General features: G+C 40.2%; 1 protein-coding gene across 4 annotated transcripts in view; it reads left to right on the forward strand.

Moving 5' to 3' along the window:
• Nucleotides 1-24,489, forward strand: part of CDC42SE2 (CDC42 small effector 2) — a 90,033-nt gene that overhangs the window by 27,895 nt on the left and 37,649 nt on the right. For 2 of the 4 annotated variants that reach the window (XM_059698283.1, XM_059698282.1), the window contains exon 2: nucleotides 8,394-8,477. The exons of 1 other annotated variant lie outside the window; for it this stretch is intronic. The gene's annotated coding sequence lies outside the window, so the exon portion shown is untranslated. Of the gene's footprint in view, nucleotides 1-8,393; nucleotides 8,561-24,489 lie in introns of all 4 variants that reach the window. One more of the 4 variants, XM_059698281.1, reaches the window with a different exon arrangement.

Here is a 24,489-nt window from a genome sequence, read left to right on the forward strand (position 1 = left end):
TAACTGTTTGTTTATTAAACAGTACATTAGACATGTATTGCATATAAGAAAGGTTAAAATGGAATCATTTGGGGGTCTGGAATGAATTAAATTTGCATTGTTTCTAATGGGGGGAAATGCCTTGGTTTTCGAATGGATTGCTTCTCCAACAGCCTTCTGGACAAATTAAGTTCGAAAACAGGTTCTACTGTACATAAGTCAGTTGTGCAACAATTGCCATTATCTAATTTTAGAATATTTTCATCACCCCCAAAATAAATTTGCAGTCATTCCACATCCTCCACCCCCAGCCTCTTTCTGTCTGAGTTTACCTCTTTTGGACATTTTATATAAATGGGGTCATATAATATGTGGCCTTTTGTGAGTGGCATTTTTCACTTAGCATAATGTTTCTAGGTTCATCTTTGCTGTAGCATGTATTAGCACTTCATTCTCTGTTGTGGCTGAATGTTATTCAGTTAAATGAATATACCACATTTTTGCCCATTCATCAGTTAATTGATATTATCTATCTATCTATCTATCTATCTATCTATCTATCTATCTATCTATCATCAGCCTAAGCAACCATCACAACCGAATGGACGACCGAACAGGCTGCATGGGGTGACCAGGCTGGCAAGGGGAGGTTAGTGAGGGACGACCAAATGACTGAGCAGCAAGTTGCAAAGATGGCAGTGCCCACAGCCAATAAGGAGGGGATATGCTAATTGACTGTCACGCCCTCAAAGATGGTGACGCCCACAGCCACAAGATGGCCGGCAGGGGAGGGCAGTTGTGGGCGATCAGGCCAGCAGGGAAGGTCAGAGTCAACCAGGCCAGCAGGGTAGGGCAGTTGGGGGCAACCAGGCCAGCAGGGGAGGTCAGTTAGGGGCGACCAGGCCAGCAGAGTAGGGCAATTGGGGGTGACCAGGCTGGTAGGGGAGCAGTTAGGCGTCGAGCAGGCCGGCAGGGGTGTGGTTAGGTGGTGATCAGGCTGGCAGGCAGGAGCAGTTAGGGGCAATCAGGCAGGAAGGCAGGCGAGCAGTTGGGAGCCAGCAGTCCTGGATTGTGAGAGGGATGTCCCAGACTGGAGAGGGTGCAGGCTGGGCTGAGGGGCCAAACACCCCCCCCCCCCCCCGCACAAATTTCGTGCACTGGGCCTCTAGTATACCTATCGGTAGAACTGCTATACTGCCTTTCATAGTGGCTCCTATACCATTTTACATTGCCATCAGCAGTACAGGAAATAAGTGCCCTTATATAACTAGCCTTTTTCACTTAGCATGTTTTTCAGGGTCATGGTACGTATTAGTACTCTTATGCCTTTTTATAACTAAATATTTGTGTGAATACACCATGTTTTGTTCTTAAAAAGTTTTCTACCCAAAAAACATTCAGTGAGGATTGTTTGTATTAAAGAACAATAGAAAATTACTTAATTTTTTAGTGAAGAGTAATGGTTAAATTAGGTGCTTCATTATGTACCACCCATTAATAATTTGTTATGGAATGTTTCCAGGGAAAAGATTGTTGGAGTGTTAAAGTAGGGTACAAAGTAGTACGTACACAGTCGTTATTCAGTGTATGGAGTAATGGGGGATGGTGAGTATCAAATTTTAAAAACATTTTAAAGTTTTTCCATACTTTTCACAAGCATTTCTTTTATAATCAGAGTTAAAAATAATTTTTTAAATGACCATAGCCATAGTTTTGTATATTACTGACATAAATTTATTAAGCCAAAAAGAGCAAGGTAATTTAGTGTTAGGAATAGTACTATTTTATGTTGATCTAATAATCTATAATAATAAAGACATAACATGCAAATCGACTGAACAACCAAACAGCAGAATGGCCATCTGGATGACCGCTATGATATGCACTGGCGTCAGGCCAGCCAAGGCTGGTGCGATGTGATTGGTCGGGGCCGGGGGAGGTGGGGGGGGGGGGGGGCTGCCATTGCCCCACAATCGCAGAGGGAGGCCCAGGCTATCCTCTGCAGGGCAATCGATGGGGAGGGCTCCGCGATCGATGTCCCAAAGAGGGAGGCCCAGGCTACCTGGCTGGCGGCTTCCTCTGCACTGCGATCTATCTGGGGACCCCATGATCAATCGCCCAGACCACCGGCCAGTGACGCTGTGGCGGGTGTGTGGGGCCGGCCAGCGATTGCCCCACAGAGGGAGGCCCAGGCCAACCAAGTGATCACACCCCACGCCTATCGCCCGCAGAGGAGGCAACTGGTGGTGGGGGAGAGGGGCAGTGCTGCACAGATGGCAAGCACTGGCAGCAGTGGGGGCAGGGCCAGATGCCGGCAGCCGGGGGGGGGGGGGAGCCCCGATAGGCCCTGATTGCTGGCCCTACCCGAGGGGTCCGGGATTGTGAGAGGGCATAGGCTGGGCTGAGGGAGCTTCCAGCTTTTGCTTTCCAGATCTCATAGGAGGCCTTTTTACTGGCAGAACCTGCTTTACATTCCAAATGTTAACTATAAGGAAAAATCGGGGAAATGTAGTTTCTTAAAAAAATTTTGTTTTGTTTTAGCTTTCCTGCCCCTGAAGTACAGGAAGGCATGTATAGGGAGTGGTGGGAAAGAATGAATGCCAAATGCCTCTTGACTAATCTAACATCTCTAATATTCACCAGAAGCCTTCTGTTTATTAGCTTTATATGCAGTATATTTTGAAGGTGGTAAGATTAAAACCCAAGTTAGATTTGATTTGTTCAGAAATTTTTATTTTCTTTTAATGTGAGCAATTACTTTTCTGTCATCACAAAGCAGCATGCCAGTTCTAATATTTTCTACTGTTTTACAATTCTGTTATATTCTATTACTCTTCTGTTATTTTCATAAAGCAGCATGTCAGTTCTAATAGTTTCAATTGGAACTAAATACAAACTAATGTTTGTAGAAACTTCTTTAACAGAGTGTTTCGCTTTGGGTTGAATAGGTGAAATATTGCCAAAGGATGTACAGTGGAACCTTGTTTCTCAAACCTCTCTCATCTCAAACAATTTGCTTCTCAACCTTACATCCCTTTCATGCTGCTGCTACCTGTCACACATCTCTCAAATGACAAACAAAGGAGAGGATGCATGAATATGAGTCAGTTTACCACTGTTAAAATCTCAGGATATTGTGCTGTGAATATTTTTGTGGGGTTGTGTTTTCTTTTTGCTTTTGTTGCTGCTTATAATTATTGTTAAATTTTCACTTCATTGTATTTCCTTTCCTTTTTGTTAAATTTTCATTTACATTTCATGTCCTAGTGTTTATAGATTAGATAGTATAGTAGATATGTACTATATATAAAAATATTAAAACAGGAAATCATCAATTAACATTTCTAATGGAAAAAAAGATTTGGTTTTCCAACAGCCTTCCAGAGCGAATTTAGTTCGAGAAAAGAGGTTTCACTATAATTGTAAAATCATCTTACTATTTCCCCTAATTGCTGGGTTTTTATAGAATTGAATTAATTAATAATTTAATTAATTAAATTATTCTTATTTAATTCAAATATGCTACCTCAGTTTGTTATTTTGTCAACATAGGAGAAACTGAAGTAATCTTTAAAAAGAATGTATGAGCTAGTAATTATAGCTTTCTCCTTACAATGTAGAATGAAAAGATGTATGCTTTTTTGATATTAAGTTTTCTAAAAATTTTATTTCCTCATAAACTTTTGACACTACTACAAGTTAGTGTGCTTTTTTATCAGAAAATATTTACACCTCCCATATTTCATGTCAGACTGTTGCGTAGCTTCAGTATGGTAAGCATCTTATCAAAAAGCCTTATGCTGCCCTGGCTGGGTGGCTCAGCTGGTTGGAGTGTCCTCCCCTACACCAAAAGATTGCAGGTTCAATTCCCAGTCAGGACGCATACCGAGGTTACGGGTTTGATCCCCATTCAGGCTGTGTATGGGAGTCAGCCAAACGATATTTCTCTCTCTCTCTTCCCCTTCCCCTCCTCTCTCTAAAAATCAATGAAAATATATCCTCAAGTGAGTTTTAAAAAAACAAAAAACAGCCTTATGCTAAAAAGCTTTCAAATACTGTAACTTGGATTCTTCACTAGAAAGTTTTTGAGAGTAAGTTGGGGATTTCTAGGTTCAGTTGGCAACTGCTGTTTGCAAGACAGTGTTAGGTTGACCTGGAAATTTAACTCTGCTTTAGAGATACCTGTTGACTACTTGGAGCAAGGAATTAGGTGTTGATACAAGCATTTTTTTTTTTTTGCACTGAAATCGAAAGGTTGGTCTCTATTTTTTTCCTCCAGCTACTCCAAATTGATTCTTTTTAAAGAGTTGATGATACTTTGTTGCTATTCTAATTAGTTCTAGAGCACTGCTATTTTGTGTCAGCAAGTTAATGTAATCTTTAAACATTTTTGTGCATCAAAAATATTTTTGAGGAACTTTGTACTTCCTTAGGTATGTTAGAACTGACACCTAAAATTTTTCATCTTAGTTTTAAAAAGTTGCATAAAATGTAATTTCTGGAGTATTATATGTTGTATGTACATTTCTAAAAATATATATATTTATTGATTTCAGAGCGTAAGGGAGAAGGAGAGAGAGATAGAAACATCAATGATGAGAGAGAATTATTGATTGGCTGCCTCCTGCACACCTCCTACTGGGGATTGAGCCCGTAACGCAGGCATGTGCCCTTGGCCAGAATCAAACCTGGAACCCTTCAGTCCGTAGGCTGATGCTCTATCCACTGAGCCAAGCCGGCTAGGGCTGTTGTGTATACTTTTAAAGAATATATTGCCAAAACTCTTGACGCTGTGTGTTTTGCTTATTCACCTTAATGGAAAATATTGCTATAAAACATTTTAGTCCTCATTGTCACACTAGCCTAATTGGGTATGTTTTCTTGTCAGAAATGGTCTGACTTTTTAAATTCTAATAAACATGGCAACACCTGTACTGCACAACCCACTGCACAATTTCACTTACAAATTTTAAATCTCAGATTAATTGATTGACTGATTATGCAAGGAGTCTTGCCAGAAATTTATTTAGTATTTCTTGCTTTGCTCCCAGGAGAGTTCCTCATCTCTTCTAGTTATCAATTTGGTGCCCTGGCATTGTGGTGTGTTTTTTTAATCCTCATTTGAGGATATTTTTTCCATGATTTTTTTTTTTAACCAGAAATAATACCACACTGAATCACTCTTGTGTTGAATGACAATGCACAGCTGGAAGAAGAAATTGCATGTTAATGATATTGTCAGTTCAAGAGGGCCACTACATACAAGGGTTCAGAGACTCAATTAAGTACCCACTATTTGGGTTAATATTCCAAAGACCATGAAACATTATCTTTTTCATATAGGCTGGATTAAATTAGCCACTACTGGGTATATCACAGACTATATCAAATCTGAATCAAACTAAAGTGGGACAATCTTGCCTGGCCGAAGTGGCTCAGTGATTGAGCATCGACATATGAGCCGGGAGGTCACAGTTCGATTCCTGGTCAGGGCTCCTCTCTGAAATTAATAAAAATATATTTTAAAAATAACAAAATGCAACAGTCTTATTTGATACAATATAGAACATTAATACAAGACAAAGAGGACAGATTACTGGTCAGTTGGGAACTGTGATTTATTTTGCCTCAAAGGGAAGATATGTTGTATCTTTTAGTCATCACATGTTTTCTTTTGTAGGATTAAATAAAAACATTCCATTCAATAAGTACTGAGCATTAGCTATGTGTCAGGCACTTAGGTACTAGGGGTTCAGCAAGCTAAAGAGATAAAAATCTGTGTTTTGTTTTGACTGGATTATTGGGAACCAATAAAAAGGAAGGAGTCAAGGCTGTTCTGATATATTCGTTTAGTAGAAACTAACCTAAATTGTTTGATTTGAGGAGTGATCTTTCCTAATCAGCTGTCACTGTGTTTGACAATCATGTTATTAGGGACTCTCTACTTTGAGTTAAGGCATTGTCTTTCTAGGGGTTACCTGTTAAAATATAGATATCCCTAAAGAGAACTTAATTTTTAATCTATTGGTGGTGGTGGTGCTGGTATTTTTAGGTCACTAGGTTTTATTCTGGAATATAGACTAGAGCAGTGATGGTGAACCTTTTGAGCTCGGCGTGTCAGCATTTTGAAAAACCCTAACTTAACTCTGGTGCCATGTCACATATAGAAATTTTTTGATATTTGCAACCATAGTAAAACTCAGACTTATATTTTTGATATTTATTTTATATATTTAAATGCCATTTAACAAAGAAAAATCAACCAAAAAAATGAGTTCACGTGTCACCTCTGACACGCGTGTCATCGGTTCACCATCACTGGATTAGTGGCACAGATAGGAATTTGAGAAAGAATATATTTGGGAAACCTGACATTGCTGAGGAGTATGGGACCACAGAGGAACTTGAAATTGAAGCATCCAGGTCACTAAGCACTTAGATAAGGAGATAAGGAGAGGTGTGTGTGTGTGTGTGTGTGTGTGTGTGTGTGTGTGTGTGTGTATAAAATGGGGATGGTGAGTTGGGAGAGCAAAGAGGTAAGTCACTAAAATGGGAATAAGAGACCATTTAAGAGGATGAAGAGCTAACTAAAGGGAAAATCTTAAAAGTATTTCAGTTATAAATTAGGGTGACCATATAATTTATCATCTAAACTGGGACATATTGACATAGAAAGGGAAATGGCTGTGATTAGTAATTACATTGTGAAAACGTGCATAAACTGGGACTATCACAAGCAAATAAGGACCAATGGTCACTCTAGTTATAATGTACTTGTTTCACTAGTAGTGTAATAATATAGTATTAGTTTTTAGTTACCATGTGCCAAGCATTGTACTAAATAAACAATTCATACATCTTATTACATTCTCACAATAATCCTGTGAGATAAGTAGCATTGTCTTCATTTATCTTTGTTGAAAGAATCCAAATCTCAGGAAGGTAAAATGTCTTGCCTGCAATTCTCCATGGCACTCAGAATCAGAAAGAATGAAATAGCCTAAAATTGACTATAAACAAAATCCAACTATTAAACACTACGTTGTACTGTGGGTGCTGTGGGTGTGTGTATGTATTTAAAAATGTTCTCTGAATATTATTAAGAAAATTATTATAATGTTGCATCATATGTTAAACCCAATTCCCCTTTAGACAGCCATACTACTTTTATTTGTTTTGTTAATCCTCACCTGAGGATATTTTTCCCCCATTAATTTTTAGAGAGAGTGGACGGTGGCTAGGGAGAGAGAGAAATATTGATGTGAGATGGGCACATAGATTGATTGACCCTCCTGCATATGCCCCCACTGGGGCAGGGACCAAACCTGCAACACATTTATGTGCCCTTGACAAGTAATGGAACCTAAGACTCCTTGGTGAGCGGGCTGATGCTCCAACCACTGAACCACACCATCCAAGGTGCCATAGCCATACTTCTACAGGCTTGTTTTGTGTCAGACCATGTTGTAGGCCTTTTACATGTATTAACCTATTTTAAACCTTACAATAGCCTTATGAATTATTTCCATTTTACAGTTTAGGAAAGTGAGGCATGGTGAGTAATGACTACAGTCAACACAGAACCAGAATTTAAACTTTGACAGCTTGGCTCCTGAGCCTCCTTTCCTAATTGCTATCATGTACTGCCTCTAGCCAATTTTCTTTGTGTGGACATGTTTTCATTGCTCTTATTAGTGAGTTTGTTTGGGTTTCTATTACCAGTCCAAAGTTTTTGTGCCTGACTTTTGAAACATCTGAATTTGGAGTGAGGTTTATTGATCAAGAAGGCAACAGCCTTGCCAGGAGTGATGTGAAGCATCCCCACCATTTTGTCTTCATTTTTCTTTTAATGAAATACTAATATTCCTCATAATATGGAACCTTGAAATTTCAAGCTACCATTATTTAAATAGTTGGGATTATCAATTCAGCTTGGACATACTAGATTTTAGGCCTGTTTGTTGATTGTGTTAAGTGGTTATATGTTTATTTGGAGGCTTGTAAATGAAGAAATATATTTTCGAGAGATTAAAAACTGGCCTGAGGTCACACAGCTAATTGTATGTAGAAATAGAGCTCAAACCTAGGGTCCTCTGACACCAAAGCCAATGTGGTTATCCTTGTTCTAGGTCAGTGGTTCTCAACCTTCCTAATGCCACGACCCTTTAATACAGTTTCTCATGTTGTGGTGACCCCCAATTTCATTGTTACAAATTGAACATAATTAAAGCATAGTGAAAGGGTGGTTCGACCCTCAAAGGGGTCGCAACCCACAGGTTGAGAACCGCTGTTCTAGGTTGTATCCTCAAGGCAAAATACATGCTTGGTTCATAGGTCCACACTCAACTACTGAGCCACGCTGGCTGGGCATCCCTGCAACATTTTGCCTCCTAATTGTTCGCTTTCATTTGCAGATAAGGTCCTGTTGTGAGTGTGTGCATATTTGAGTGAAACCTCAACCCAAGTGAGAAGAAACCTTCAAGGAGCAACTACTGACAGTGAGTCTGCAGTCATCTCTATACATAATATGAAATGTTTTCGACCCAGAGAGAGCTAAGTGGATGACTGTTGACAAGGAGTGGTGAGTCTGAATATCCCTGCTGATAACTTAAATCCTCTCCTTAAAAAGAGAATTCCTCATCCTACATTCTTACCATTTACTGACTGTTAAATAGTAAGTTAACTTTTGTATGAGAATGACAACAGTCCAGTTTAAGAGAATTCTTTGCTTCTAACAGTGTGTTTATGATCACAGTTTCACTTTCTTATCCAATTAGGTTCATCTCTTCCTTTGCCTCTGTGTTTTTCTTTTTTATTTCTTCCACCAGTCCAAATGATGCCATCTTCCAAAGACCTGTCCTCCTTGAAATAATATGTTGGGTGTTGGTCCCATTTAAGGCTTCTCTGTTTAGTGAAAAGGGTTAAAGAGGCCAAGCCCCTGCCATATATATATATATTTAATCCTCACTCGATATTTTTTTCCATTGATCTTTAGAGAGAGTGGGAGGGAGGGAGGCAGGAGAGAGAGAGAGAGAGAGAGAGAGAGAGAGAGAGAGAGAGAGAGAGAAACATCGACATGAGAGAGACACATGGATTGGTTGCCTCCTGCACCAGCCCTGACTGGGGCTGGGGATGGAACCTGCAACCAAGCCACGTGCCCTTGACCAGGAATCAAACCCATGCCTCCTCGGTCCACGGACCAATGCTCTAACCCAGCAGTTCTCAACCTGTGAGTCGCGACCCCTTTGGTGGTCGAACAACTCTTTCACAGGGGTCGCCTAAGACCATCCTGCCTATCAGATATTTACATTATGATTCATAACAGTAGCAACATTACAGTTATGAAGTAGCAACGAAAATAGTTTTATGGTTGGGTCACAACATGAGGAACTGTATTTAAAGGGCCAGAAGGTTGAGAACCACTGCTCTAACCAATGTACCAAACCAGCCAGGGCACCCCTGCTGTCTTTTTACTGCATGGTTTGCAGATGACTTATAGCACTACATTTTCCCTTTACCTTGCTTGATCAATCTGAGGATTGAAACAAGAATGTTTCCCATAAATATTTCTTTGCATCCTCTTTAAAAAAATTGGTGTCAATCAATCCACCAACAGTTCTATCTTAGAAACTTCTGCTTTATTTATTGGAGCTACTTTTAATTCCTCATTTCTCAACTCTGAATTTCCTCACTTCTTAACTCATGTGGCATTACACTGGATATAGTAGCTGTATCATTGAAGGCAAACAAAAGACCATGCAGCAGGTCACCAACTTGGTAAATAGCAGATGACTAAAAAAACCCCGAATCATCTTTAAAGATGCAGAATGGCTGAGCCCACAAAAAAAACAAAAAACAGTCCCACGTAATGGTCCCCAGGTCCCCAACAACTATCCCTGTCATCTGCTAACCCACCAACAGGCCTATCGTACCATGCACATCTTGTATTGATCACGGAGGAAGAATCCTAGACTGATGACCAGACTCCGTCCTTAGACTTTTGAGAGCCAATAGTTAAAGAAGTTACCACAGAAGAAATGACTCTACGTGTTCATGAACAATGAGGAAAAGAAATAATGAACCACCTGACAGCCCATCAAGTGATGGGGAACGTGCCATCCACAACAAATCTATCTCGATAGTAGAGCGATTAGGGAGGAAGATGAATGATCTACATGCAAATATGGGCAATCAGTTGAAGCTTCTTGATGCCAAGATGACACTACTAGGGACCAAGGTTGACAAAATCCAGAGAGATGTTTCTTGTATGTACTTACGATCAATGCATATATACAAGGGACCCCACCGAAGTGTGCCTTCTACCCAAGTGTGGTAACAGATGAAACTAGGCCTTCTCCTTCTGTAGCTGCCTCTGCTGTATTACAGAATACCGAGGAAGATTTCTACAAAATCTAGAAAGAATGGTTCACATAACAGATGCACTAGGCCAGCAACTGTGTTCTGCAGCAAAATACTCTATGAACAAACTCTTTATGCTTGGAGGACTTACCCTTATTACTGCCATTGCGCACTATAGACAACATCAACAACAGAAAATGAAGTGATGGTCATGATAGTCACGAGCATCCATTCTGATCTGGGTTATGGTAGGTCTCATTGCCTTTGGAAGTGATTGTTTTAGGAATGGGCATGAGACCAAATTTTGGCCAATCTAAAATAAAAGGGAAGTCTGCAAGAGAATTCTGGGAAGGATTTTTTTTTTTTACTTTTGAGAAGGAAGTGAGAGAAAGAGATGGTCCCTCTTCTCCCTACAGCTTGTTTTATCTGGTTGTAACATCTGTAACTGCTGTATTCATCTTGGCTACTAGCCTGAAGGTGATACCCTTCTGTAAAGGAGGACAGAGTCAAGACAATTGCATAGACTAGAACTGAAACCTATTTAATAGAACCTCCCTAACTGTGGGTTCCTTGTTATGTGAGACAACAAATTCCCTTATTGTTTAAGTAATTTTGCCCTTCGATGCTCTGTTACTTGCTGTGGAAATCCTGATTTATTTGATTTCTCCCTGTTTTGATTACCTACTGTCTTTTTGTGCCTCATGCATTTCTACTTGATTATGTCGTGTACTTTCTGGTAGTTTATGCTTGTGTATATTGCCTTTGTAGCACATTATACACTTTGTGAAGTCAAGGGCTATGTTTGTATCCTTACTGTGTCTGACTCTACTATGTTCTTCTTAATAAAGCCACCAGTGCATATTTACTGAACTGAATTATTTGAATAGTATTTGAAAAACTAATCCACAGAATTGAAGTATTAAAGAGATTTCCTCCTAAATCACAGTCTTATCTTTAACCACACTGCTTCCTTATAGGATTATGAGTAAAGTTTGGCTTTTTTTTTTTTTTTTTTTTTTTTTTACAGAGAGGAAGGGAGAGAGATAGAGAGTTAGAAACATCGATGAGAGAGAAACATCGATCAGCTGCCTCCTGCACATCTCCTACTGGGGATGTGCCCGCAACCCAGGTACATGCCCTTGACCGGAATCGAACCTGGGACCTTTCAGTCTGCAGGCCGGCGCTCTATCCACTGAGCCAAACCGGTTTCGGCAAGTTTGGCTTTTGATTTAAGATGACTGGTGTGTAACACATTTTCAAGTGATTACTCTAAAAATGTTGCTTGAATTTAGCCTTTTGTGTTTGTTCAATTTTACCATGAAAATCAGTTTCTGTCCTATATATTTGAGTATTGGCTTTCAGTCTAATAAATTTTTGCATTCTTTTCTGTTGTAAAAACAATAATTTGCCTTCTGTTTTCTGTGCTAATTATAGGAATGAAGGACATGGCTTATAAGAAGTATGATCAGGATTAATTTGTTTGTTTGGCTTTGGAATGTGCATTTGCAAAAAAACTCCCTAAAGTGTGCATCTCTGCTTTGTTCTTAGGACCTAATTGGGAGTGTGTGTGTGTGTGTGTGTGTGTGTGTGTGTAGGCAGGATGAGAGGAAGTGGGAGACTTGGGGACAGGGGAGATTTGGTGATGATCTAGTTACAGGGGTGGGCAAACTTTATGACTCGAGGGCCACAATGGGTTCTTAAACTGGACCGGAGGGCCGGAACAAAACCATGGATGGAGTGTTTGTGTGAACTAATATAAATTCAAAGTAAACATCATTACATAAAAGGATACGGTCTTTTTTTTTTTTTTAGTTTTATTCATTTCAAACGGGCTGGATCTGGCTCGCGGGCCTTAGTTTGCCCACGGCTGAATGGTGAGAGGAGTCTTGAGGTACAGGATGGATTATTTAGTTGCTTGTATTTCAAAGCTCTTTGAAACAAAACATACATTTATTTATTTATTTTGCCTAACTCAAGACATCTATATTCTCTTCTGTTTTCTTTAAATTCTGTTACTATAATCTTGGAAAAGTGGTATAAGAGCCTTTTTCTTCCTGAAAAATCTATGGTGGTGTTGCTTTCAGTTCTGTTAAGAATTATAAAACTGCACTGTAAGCTGGTAGCACTTTCTGAATCCTTCAAAAAGTGATTCATATTCAGGGAAGGATTTACTTTTTTTTTTTTTTTTTTTTTTTGTCTTGATGGGTTATGCTTAAAATCTGGGGGAATAACTTTAAGAAGATGGAGAAAGTTGTATGATGTGCTTGACCCATCAATTTTAATTTGGTAATGCCGTTATTTAGTAATATCAAAGGTTTAAATCACTAAGATCAGCTTTAATGTGTTTTCTTTAATGAATGTTATGAAGAGATTATATGAATGGAACATGTGTCTTAACCTAAGGCCATCATGGCAAGCATGTGATCTAAGACAGATCAATCAGAATGAGATCTTGGGGCTTTTGCTAGAAATGCTGGGATAAAGGCACGTATTTTCTTACTCTGAATTTCAGCCTGAAAATGTACAGTTACTAAATTCCTGGAAGCTATCTTTTGACTATAAAAGAAAAGTCGATTGAATAAGAAGCCAACACAGGAGGAGTAGTGAAGAGGAAATTGGGCTGCTAGATCAAATCTTCCCCCAATTCCTTATTTAATCCAGCTGGCTTTGGATTTTATCTCATGTGTATATGAAAACATCCTAACAGATACATCCCTATTACCAACCATTCAACGCTCTAACCACTGAGCGCACCAGCCAGGGCAATGAGATTGTTTTTTAGTTTCTCTTTCTGAGCGTTCATTATCCTATCTAATAAAAGAGAAACATGGTAATTGGCGAACGACCACTACCCTTCCCATTGGCTAATCAGGGCAATATGCAAATTAACTGCCAGCCAAGATGGCGGCCGGCAGCTAGGCAGCTGGAAGCGAACATGAGGCTTGCTGCTTCAGTGACAGAGGACTCCAGCATTCCCCGCCTGCCGCTGCCGGCCTCTGAGCTGCAACTCTAAGCAACTATGTTACAAATATAGAAGCTAAACAAAACTCCAGAAACCTGCTTTAGTTGCAGGGCTTCAGCCAGCAGGATCGCAACATTGTTTCAAATACAGAAGGTAAACAAAGGCCAGAAACCTGCTTTCAGCAGCGGAGGCCTAAGAGCTGGAGCCTCAGAGCTAAAGCTGGCCCAGAATAAAAAAAAAAGAAAAACAGGAGCGGTTGGGAGCTTCAGTCACCCACCAGCCTGCAAACAGCCCTCAGCCCCTCACCTAGACTGGCCATGCACCCCAATGGGGACCCCCACCCTGAAGGGTGTGTGACCAGCTGCAAACAGCCATCATACCCTCATCCAGGCTGGCCAGGCACCCCAGTGGGGACCCCCACCCTGATCCAGGACACCCTTCAGGGCAAACCAGCCGGCCCCTACCCGTGCACCAGGCCTCTATCCTATATAGTAAAAGGGTAATATGCCTCCCAGCACCGGGATCAGCGGAGCCGAGAGGCCTCCCGGCACCAGGATCAGCGTGACAGGGGGCAGCGCCCAAACCCCCTGATTGCCCTGCGGCTCTGTGTGTGACTGGGGACGGGACCACAACCTCCCTATCCGCCTTGCTCTGTTCATGACAGGGGAAGGCGCCCCAATCCCCTGATCAGCCCTGCTCTGTGCCTGATAGGGGGGAGCTCCCCAACCCCCTGATTGCCCTGCAGCTGTGTGTGTGACAGGCTGCGGCGCCCCAACCCCCTGATCCGCCCTGCTCTGTGTGTGACAGGGGGCGGTGCCCCAACTCCCCTGATCGGCCCTGCTCTGTGAGTGACAGGGGGGAGCTCCCCAACCCCCTGATGGGCCCTGCTCTGTGCGTGACAGGAGGGAGCTCCCCAACCCCCTGATCGACCCTGCTCTGTGCGTGACAGGGGGTGGTGCCGCAACCTCCCCATCGACCCTGCCTTGAGTGTGACAGGGGGCGGTGCCCCAACCCCCCAATCAGCTCTACCCTGAGCGTGACTGAGGGTGGCATCGCAACCTCCCGATCGGCCCTGCTCTGTGCATGACAGGGGCGGCGCCCCAACTCCCCAATCGGCCCTGCTCTGAGCCCAACCAGGGGCTGCACCTAGGGATTGGGCCTGCCCTCTGCCACCCGGGAGCAGGTCTAAGCCAGCAGGTCGTTACCTCCCGAGGGGTCCCAGACTGCGAGAGGGCACAGGCCGAGCTGAGGGACCCCCCCCCTTCCCCCCGAGTGCACAAATTTTTGTGCACCGGGCCTCTAGTTGGTGTATAAAAGGCCATCAATGTTTGGATGCTATATCCTGCTACATTTGTTAAATCTAGCAGTTTTTTAGTGGAGTCTTGAGGGTTTTCTATGTATAGTATATCATCTGCGAATAATGACAGTTTTACTTTCTCCTTTGGATTCGTATGCCTTTTATTTTTTCTTGTCTGATTGCTATGTTAGGACTTCTAGTACTATTTATCTATATAAAAGGCTAACATGCTAAGTATCCTTCCCACCTTCCGACCGGTTGCTATGACATGCACTGACCACCAGGGGGCAGACATTCAATGCAGGAGCTGCCGTGATACACACAAAGAAATGGCACCGCGGACCTGGTGCTGACAAAGCAACACTCGGCTTCCCCCAAGTGGGACACAGGCTCTGCCACCACCCTGGAGCAACAGCCCACCAAATCGCAGCCGACACTGCCGAGACCCCGTGGCGCAAACTGCATCCACAGCCCAGCCCAGAAACGGTGGCTGTGGGTGCCAGGTAATGATGTCATGTAGCCTCGCCCAGCTTCCTTTCCCTAGTGACAGGCCATCTATATATATAGAAGGCTAATATGCTAAGTGTCCCTCCAGGTAATGACGTCACATAGCAATGCCTGGCTTCCTCTCCTTAGCAACTAGCCTCCTTGCAATTTCTGCAGCCCAGGAACACGGCTTGCTTTATAGCCAGGTACAAACACTTTACACTGTAACCAAATGCCTGTGGAGCATTTTCCCATGCTTCATCTCATTTGATTCTCACAGAAGTCCTGGAGTAGGTAGATAGGAGACTTGGTGGAATCCTATTTTATTTTCGTCAGCTGGAAAACGGAGACTTAGAAAGCTTAGAAACTTGACCCAACTGAAAAGAAGTAAGAAGTGGTGGACCTTGAAAATGACTTGAGGTTTTTTTACTGTGCAGAATATAGTCAAACACTGCTATAGTTAAATATTTTACCCTTTGTTCTCCCTGCATGATTTACAATAATAATGTGCTTCGTGTTGATATTTACCGCTGTGTTGCTGACAATTACCTGAAAGAGAAGTTGGGGTGTTTCACTGGGCTGGAAAAAGTTTAGCTAAATCAGAAAGCAGGTCTAATTAAGCAAGTTTATTCTATATCTACAAAAGGCTAAGTTGACTCATGCATGTGAGATATATATAAAGCTCTCGCTGGCGCCAATCACATGTTTGGGTTTTGATCTGTTATTATCGATTGTGAATTTGGTTGATACTTCTATTTAAAGAAAGGGTGAATAACGATATTAAAATATTTCTTCTAATTAATTTCTTTTCAGTGTGCACAAATTCGTGCACTGGGCCACTAGTTTTAAATAAGAGTGGTGAAAGCAGACATTACTGTCTTGTTCTTGATCAAGAACACTTTCAGTTTTTCCCCATTGAGTATAATGTTGGCTAAGGGATTGTCATATATAGCCTTTATTATGTTGAGGTATTATGTTAAGTGAAATAAGCCAGTTAAAGATAAATATCACGTGATGTCACTTATATGTGGAGTCTAATGAAAAAAATAAACTGATGAACAAAATAGGTCCAGAGGCATGGATGCATGGAATAGATGCATGGTGGGAAAAGAGTAATCAAATAACATATATGCATATATCCATAAACAATGGATACAGTGTGGGGAAGGGCTGGGGTGCGGTGAGGGCTGGGTAAAGGGGGGCAAAGGAGGGGAGAAGTGGGGGACATCTGTAATACTGTCAACAATAAGAAAAAATTAACATATACCTTCTTTGGAAAATATTAAAAATAATTATATAAATGCCTTTACAGTGTTGATAAACATTTTTAGAAGATAAAGGTAACATTAAGTTTTGTCCTTTGATGGCTTGAATTTTTGTTTCACCTTAGTATACAGAGACATTGAGCTTTAAGAGAGCCTATGAGTTTAATTTACCTGTAGTATGTTTTACTAAAGAGTTTAGTGATTCTTCTAAACTCATTCTGCAAACTCATTCTGACTAAAGGCAGCATATTGCTTCTATGTGTTCCTAAGAACACAGGTCAATATAAGACATCATGTACCAATTTGCAATTGATGACATTGATTTAATTTTGTCCCTCCTTATTTCCTCTGTAAAATTTCCACAGGGTTTCAGTATGATATTTTCCAGACTTTTTAAAAAGCCAGAAACAGTTCTGTACATTTGTAGAGAACACACAAGCTTTTTGGGTAAGAAAAATTAGCTCTTTTTTGTCCAAAGCTTACAATGTAAATTTTATCTTTTATCAGAAGTCCAATTACACATTATTTATTTTATGAGAGTTCTAGTGGTTTTTATTTGTAAACAGTTTTATTGATTTTATTTGTAATAAAGCTCATAGTACTGTATTTGTTGAAATCTTTCAGAAAGATTTTCCCCACATCTCACTCTATCCCCATCTATGTATATAAAAACCTAAGCGACCGGCTCACTGTTTGACTAGTAGCTATGATGCATACTGACCACCAGGGGGCAGATGCTCAGCGCACAGGCATGGAGACATGGAACAGACTGCTGAATCTCAGAAGGAAGGTGGGAAGGGGGAGGGTAAGAAGAGATTAACCAAAGATCTTATATGCATACTAGAGGCCCTCAGCCTGGCCTGTGGGGATTGGGCCGAAACCAGCAGTCTGACATCCCCCAAGGCATCCCAGATTGTGAGAGGGCAGGGCGCAGGCCAGACCAAGGGACCCCACTGGTGCATGAATCCATGCACCGGGCCTCTAGTATAGCTATATTAGGCTTACTTTTTTCTACATTTGTTTTTTTCTCTTTTCACTGTACACCCTAAGAATAGGAACACCTATGTAGCTTTAGAGTCAACCATATGAAGACCTAAGCAACAGTTGACAAAACAATTTATATGTTTAACTGAGAGCTCCAAAGCTTACATAAATTGTACAGTCTGGTTAATCTTTAGCAGTAGGCATGCATTTGGCACAGGTTTTGTCATTGTTTATCTTTAACTTACTAATGAAATATATAAGTAAAATGTAAGCTTTTTTGTTTGTGCTCATTTGTGCCTGGAACTTAAAAGACACTCTTTATATATGTAATTCTTAGAGCTAAAGGTTTTTTTCTCTAGATATTAGTTTCTTTCGCAAGAAGATCTTTGAACCATTTTAAAATTAGAGAGAGAAAACTTGATAACCTAATAATGTAAGTTATCTCTAAACTTCTGCCAGGTATGATATTAGGCACTTTGGTGATAGAATTTTTGTGGCCATGTTGGGGTGAAGAGCTTTTTAAATAATAATGACATAGTTCTGTTGTCAGCAAATTAATTTTGTAAAAGTTGCTCCCAGTCAAAAAAATCAGTGGTAGCTGAAAATACCTCATTTATTTGGAGCAAATATCAAGTTAACAAAAAGTTCTAAAGCAGTTGTCACAAAGCAGCTAGGAATCAAGTGTAAATCACAGTGATACTTTTCCTCTCTGGGGATGCATCTGAAACACAGTATCAAGGGCTGCTATCCACTTTACCTGGCTCCACATCCAGATAAGTGACTGTAGTTTGTATTCAGTTGACTTTCACATCCCCTAGAGATTGATAGGGGATTCCAGTCCTGACCAAGAAGCACAAATTACACATACTTCTCATTCTTTAGGCCTTTTAATTACCTCTCCTCATCCTTTATGTTGCAAAACACACTTGGCAGCCAGTTCAGGCAGTAATTAGGTATTGAGCTAACATTCCCTTCTGAAAATTTAATCCTTTGATGTCCAAGGCCTTCTAGACTAAGAACAGAAAACCTGACTAAAACAATGTATGATATGAAGATATGAATTTTTTTATAATTAATAACTAGTAGTTAAGATAAGTTAGAATAATTTATTCAGCTATCCACTGAAAATCATTATATTGCTAATTTTATTGTACGCATTAACATACAAATTATACATACATTTAAATTTGCTTTTGAGGAAAATATGCCATTGCTGTCAAAGGGATTAGTTGGCTTAAGTAAGTTGTATTTTTTTGACTATACCTTTTAAAAAAATATATTTTATTGATTTTTTACAGAGAGGAAGGGAGAGAGATAGAGAGTTAGAAACATCGACGAGAGAGAAACATCGATCAGCTGCCTCCTGCACATCTCCTACTGGGGATGTGCCCGCAACCCAGGTACATGCCCTTGACCGGAATCGAACCTGGGACCTTTCAGTCCGCAGGCCGACGCTCTATCCACTGAGCCAAACCGGTTTTGGCAACCTTAATACTTCTCTTACTTCACTTTCCCTTTTACCTAAATTATAATAAATAGACTTATGTTTTTTTGTATGTGTGCTACTCCATCTAAGAAAGGTAAATTCACCATAAAAATTTTTGTCCATTTGCTCAGGTAAGCATCAAGGAAGCTTGTCTCTGCTCAGTTCTCTGTGTGAAGCACAAAAATATGATAAGAATGATGATGACCATAGTAACAAAGTATTAACATTTCTTTAAACTTGTGTGCCAAGCACTATTCTAAGCAATTTAAGTTTGCTCACTTAATCCTCACATAAACTTTTGAAGTAGATATAATTATAAACTCCATTTTATAGAATAGCAAAGTGAGACACACAGAGGTTGGGTAATTTGCTCAAGGTCATATAGCTAGTGAGTTGGAGGAAACAAGAATCCAAACTTAGGCTGACTAGTTCAGTCTATATTCTAAACCATAGCATCTTTGCAAGCTTGTACCTACATGCCATTGTGTAATATAAATGAGTACTATCCATGTGGTATGAGAATCTAAGACAAGGAATTAAATTAAAACTTATACTTGAATTTGTGAACTTTACCTTGCTATTATCTGAGTACTCGCAAATACAAACTGCTCTTAGTGGCAGTATAGCCAAATATATATTTTTAAAATCTGAAATACGTCAACTCAGTTGAGGTATTAAGCATGCCTAATTTGTGAGAAACAGAAAAGTTTAGAATTTACTAGTACCCTTTAAAATAAAAGTTCTGTGGCAGTTATTAGTACTTCTTTAATTTTTAGAAATTTAGCTTGGGCAGGTGACAAGCTCTCTCACCAGTTATAAAATACTAGGGACCCAGTGCACAAATTCTTGCACCTTGAAAGGAACTGTGGGCCGCAAGGCTGTGGTGGGTACGGGGGCAGTTCTCGGTCCATCCTCCATGCCCCTGCCAGGCCTCAGGAGCAGGGGGAGGTGGAGAAGCCCTGAGGGGTGATCGGGACTGGCAGCCGCTACTGGCACCCACTGGCGGTGCCGAGTGATCAGGGCACTGGCAGCGGGTGTGAGCAAAGAATTTTTAGTAGCCACCAGAGGCTCGCCCCGATGATAGTGACCAGTGCCCCACCTTGGTGTGGTGCCCCTGCTCACCTCCACCATCCTGCCCCGGCCGACGCCCACCATGTTTCACGCGCACCCCCTGGTGGTCAGCACATGTCATAGCATCCAGTTGTTTGGTTGTTCTGCTGTTCGGTCTATTTGCATATTAGGGTTTTTTATATATAGATAATGCTACACTGTTAGTGTTACATTCTGCACATAAATAAGGGCTCAGACTGGCTAAAGGTATGCATCATTGTCCTGCTTTTCAAATCAAGGCTTTATTATTGTTTCTTTAGACATTGGCCTAAAAAACAATTTTATTAAATTGTGGGTAGGATGTTGGAACATAAATTCTTTAAATTGTTAGTAACACAACTGTTCATATAGGTACGGATACCTGCAGCATTTGATTTAGGTGCAGAAGGTGAGGAGGGAAGGAAGCTGATGGTGGGGAGTATTTTATTTTTGACACAAGGTACTACTACTACTACTACTACACTCTTTCACTCATGCCTGTCAAGGAAGCTCTGCCAGTCATTAAGTAGCTTGATAACTCTCTTCAAGCTTTGCTCAAATCTTACATCTAAAATCTTTGCATTTGTGAAATACTCTCTGGTGCAGTAGACCAGTCTGAGTCCTTATTTATGTGTGGAATGTGCTGAGCTGTGTTAAAGCCAAGTTCAGATGTTGATGTTGCAAAGAAACACTGCTTTTGTTATCTTAAGATTTAAAAAAGTATCAAGTTTTCAATATGGATATATTTTCAGCAACTTTCAGTCTAAGAAGTGAAAGTAATTATTAGTATATTAGTGGCAGTGTTGAAATTCTTTGTGCTGAATTCAGTACTTCTCTAAAGGTGTTTATATATAAATGTTTTTAAGTGTTTACACGTGTGAAAAGAAAATTCTATAAAGGAAGTTTGTTAGAAAAGCAAGAAGTTGGAAAATGTATTGGTTTGACAGTTTGAGGCATGTCTGAAACATCTTAAGGTTTATATATTTCCTTAATAAAAACCAGTGGAGTTACAAACATCTCCTTGGTGTTTGAATATACATTTCAACAGATCTATTTTCTAGGTGGAAATACTTCACTAAAGCTGTATATCCTTTCTGTTTCATCTACGAAAATAGAAGCACAAATTATTATACTTTAAACAGTCATTCTTACATTAACCATTAAGAAAGAGAAAATACTGCGAATGTCATTTTCATAGTACATGGAGTAGGGAAAAACCTTGTTTTATTTAAAATTCTCAAAATGAGGGACAGCTTCACTCTAATTGGGAAGGAAATTTGAATTTGGGAAAATGTGGGGTGATAAAGTATTATCTATGGATTATAATTAGGAAGCCATTTATGTTAAGTGTTAAACAGAAGAAATATATTTTTTAAAAGAAAATACACCTTCCAATGGTAAAATTAATTTTTGAAGGTGGTTTCTGGCAAAGATAATTTATATGTAAAAAGGAAATTGTCTAGCTTTATATGTAGATGAGAAAATATGATGATGGAATAAATCAAACTACATCAGATTAGCTCCATATCTGTCTAAAACATCAGATTTTAAATACAGTAGATTTGGACACCTCAGAGTAGCTCCATATCTGTGCTACAACAATGATGCGTATAAAGATTTTTCAGTTTCAAACAAAGGCATGTTTGTTCTCATAGAATTGGTTAAAGGAGATTTTATTTCACAGTGAATTCTTAATGGCCAAAGTCTTTGATTCAGGTTGGAATTAAACTTGTCAAATAGCAACACTGAAATAATGTTTGTGATGTTGTGGATTTAGCCTTTTGCTCTTATATTCTTGCTAGGAAGGAAATATATGAAACATACTGTTCGTTTAAGCTTATAAACTTTCACAGTATTTTCCCAATTCAGTGGACAAAGCAAATTTCAAGACTGCTACTTCCTAGTTTAGAGTTTAGGTGAGATGAGGAATGTTCATCCCTGCTTGAAAATAAATTTTAACTATGGCAAGAATATAAATTTTCTTCCTTCTGATTTTCCTCCTTGAACATATGCTTAAAACTTAACATATCATTTTTGTGTAAACATAAATTTTATTTCACTTAATGCTCAGGGTTTGTGATCCTGTAATATATCTATCACTGATTTATAGTTGGAATGGCTTATAAATGAATGACAGCTCTTTCAAACATTTATAAATATGTGATTGATAGTTTACCACTTGGGGCAAAAATGTTTACTTTGAATAATCAAATTAATACATCTTTGATCTTTTCATTTCAAGGATTTTTTTTTCTTCCTCTACCTTGTACCCTATATTTTAAAAGTTAAGATCCAGTATTCTTGCAAACATTTTCTGCACTTGAACTCTGCTTCTCTCCCTTCACTCACTTCTCAAACCACTCTAATTTGATTTCTGCCCATACTACTCTTCACTAAAACTGCTATAGCCAGGCCACCAAGTGGCATTTCTGAGTGTTTGTTGTCACTGAGGCAGTTAATACTGGTACCCACTTCCTTTTGTTTGTTTGGCTGGTTGGTTTTTTGCTAAGTCTTACCAGAGGATAATTTTTCCATTGCTTTTCAGAGAAAGTGGAAGGGAGGGAAAGAGACAGAAACAAACATTGATGTGAGAGACACATCAACTGGTTACCTCCTGTACGTGCCCTGACCAGGGATGGGGGAGCAAACCCGCAACCCTTTGGTGTGAGGGTCGTTGCTCTAACCACTTAGTAACACTGGTCAGGCCGCAGTCCCTTCTTGAACATGCCCCAGTAACACTACATTAGCTAGTTTTCATCCTCTTTCTTTCTGATAACACCCAATCCTCCTTTGTAAACTTCTCTTTCTCTAATCACCCTTTAAATGCTGCTATTCCTTAGAGCAGCGGTTCTCAACCTGTGGGTCGCGACCCCTTTGGGGGTCGAATGGCCCTTTCACAGGGGTCGCCTAAGACCATCGGAAAACACATATATAATTACATATTGTTTTTGTGATTAATCACTATGTTTTAATTATGTTCAATTTGTAATAATGAAAATACATCCTGCATATCAGATATTTACATTACGATTCATAACAGTAGCAAAATTACAGTTATGAAGTAGCAACGAAAATAATTTTGTAGTTGGGGGTCACCACAACATGAGGAACTGTATTAAAGGGTCGCAGCATTAGGAAGGTTGAGAATCACTGCCTTAGAGTCTCTTGGCTTCTCATGATAGTGCTTTCCCTAGAATTTGGCATTCGTTGCTTCAGTTATAATCTGCTGATGATTCCAAAGCTGCTTTATGGCTGCAGAGCTGTATGTCCAGCTGTGTACTGGACATCTTCACTTGCTGGTTGTAGTAGCCTGCAGGTGATGTAAACCCGCTTCAGGCTTTAGAGGGAAAACTGTTGCTTTACATAGTGGTTCTCAACCTTCTGGCCCTTTAAATACAATACAGTTCCTCATGTTGTGACCCAACCATAAAATTATTTTCGTTGCTACTTCATAACTGTAATGTTGCTACTGTTAGGAGTCGTAATGTAAATATCTGATATGGAGGATGGTCTTAGGCGACCCCATGAAAGGATCATTCGACCGCCAAAGGGGTCGCGACCCACAGGTTGAGAACCACGGCTACAACATCAAGCATCAGGTGTACAGGTCAAACTGGTCTTAGAAATGACTGGAAATAGACTTCCTCCTTTCTTTTGTTGCTGCATTATAATCTCAGAACCATCTTCTACATGACATTTGGAACATGGTTGGCTAAGGTCAACCTTCAAGGCTACAGATTGTCAGTCACGAAGGAAAGATAGGCCTACTCCGTCCAACTCCAGACAGAAGACAGCTGGACATGGATCCTGATTGATGCAGCTTGGTTGGCTACCTCAGGATGTACTAGGTGTACCGGTTAATAATGCGGATTTTGTAATCAAAGAAAACACGATAATTTCAAGAGAAACATCATAAGTGCTTTATTCAAAGTAATGTCCATTGCTAGCTACACATTTCCCCCATCTTTCAGGTGGATACTGTCACAATAGAACTTTTCTTGTTTTGAGGCAAGCCATTCAGAGACCCAATTTTTCACTTCTTTGTTCGTTTTGAAGTGCTGCTCAGAAAGTGCGTGTGTCATCGATGGAAACAAGTGGTAATCTGAAGGAGCAAGGTCTGGTGAATACAGCGGGTGGGTTAATACTTCCCAGGCAAGATCTTTTAATGTGTCTTTAACTGGTTTTGAAGTGTGTGATGGTGCGTTATCATGAAGCAAAATTACTTCTGGCCCATTCTGGTCGTTTTACAATCAAAGCGTGGTTCAAATTGATTATTTGTGGTCGGTAGCGATCAGTATTAATGGTTTCACCTGGTTTTAGAAGCGCATAATACCACGCCTTCCTGACCCCACCAAATGCAGAGCAGTCTTCTTTCTGAAGCGATTTGACCTTGCAGTCGATGTTGATGGTTGACCTGGATCAACCCATGATTTTGTGCATTTGGGAGTCTCAAAATAAACCCACTTTTCATCACCAGTCACAATTTGATGCAAAAAAAAAGACTTCCTTTCGTGCTGTTGAAGCAACATTTTACTGATGACTTTTTGGTTTTCCATTTGTCTTTTGTTCAGTTGATGTGGCA

Source organism: Myotis daubentonii, chromosome 5 (assembly GCF_963259705.1).
Source record: "Myotis daubentonii chromosome 5, mMyoDau2.1, whole genome shotgun sequence".
Taxonomy (NCBI): domain Eukaryota; kingdom Metazoa; phylum Chordata; class Mammalia; order Chiroptera; family Vespertilionidae; genus Myotis; species Myotis daubentonii.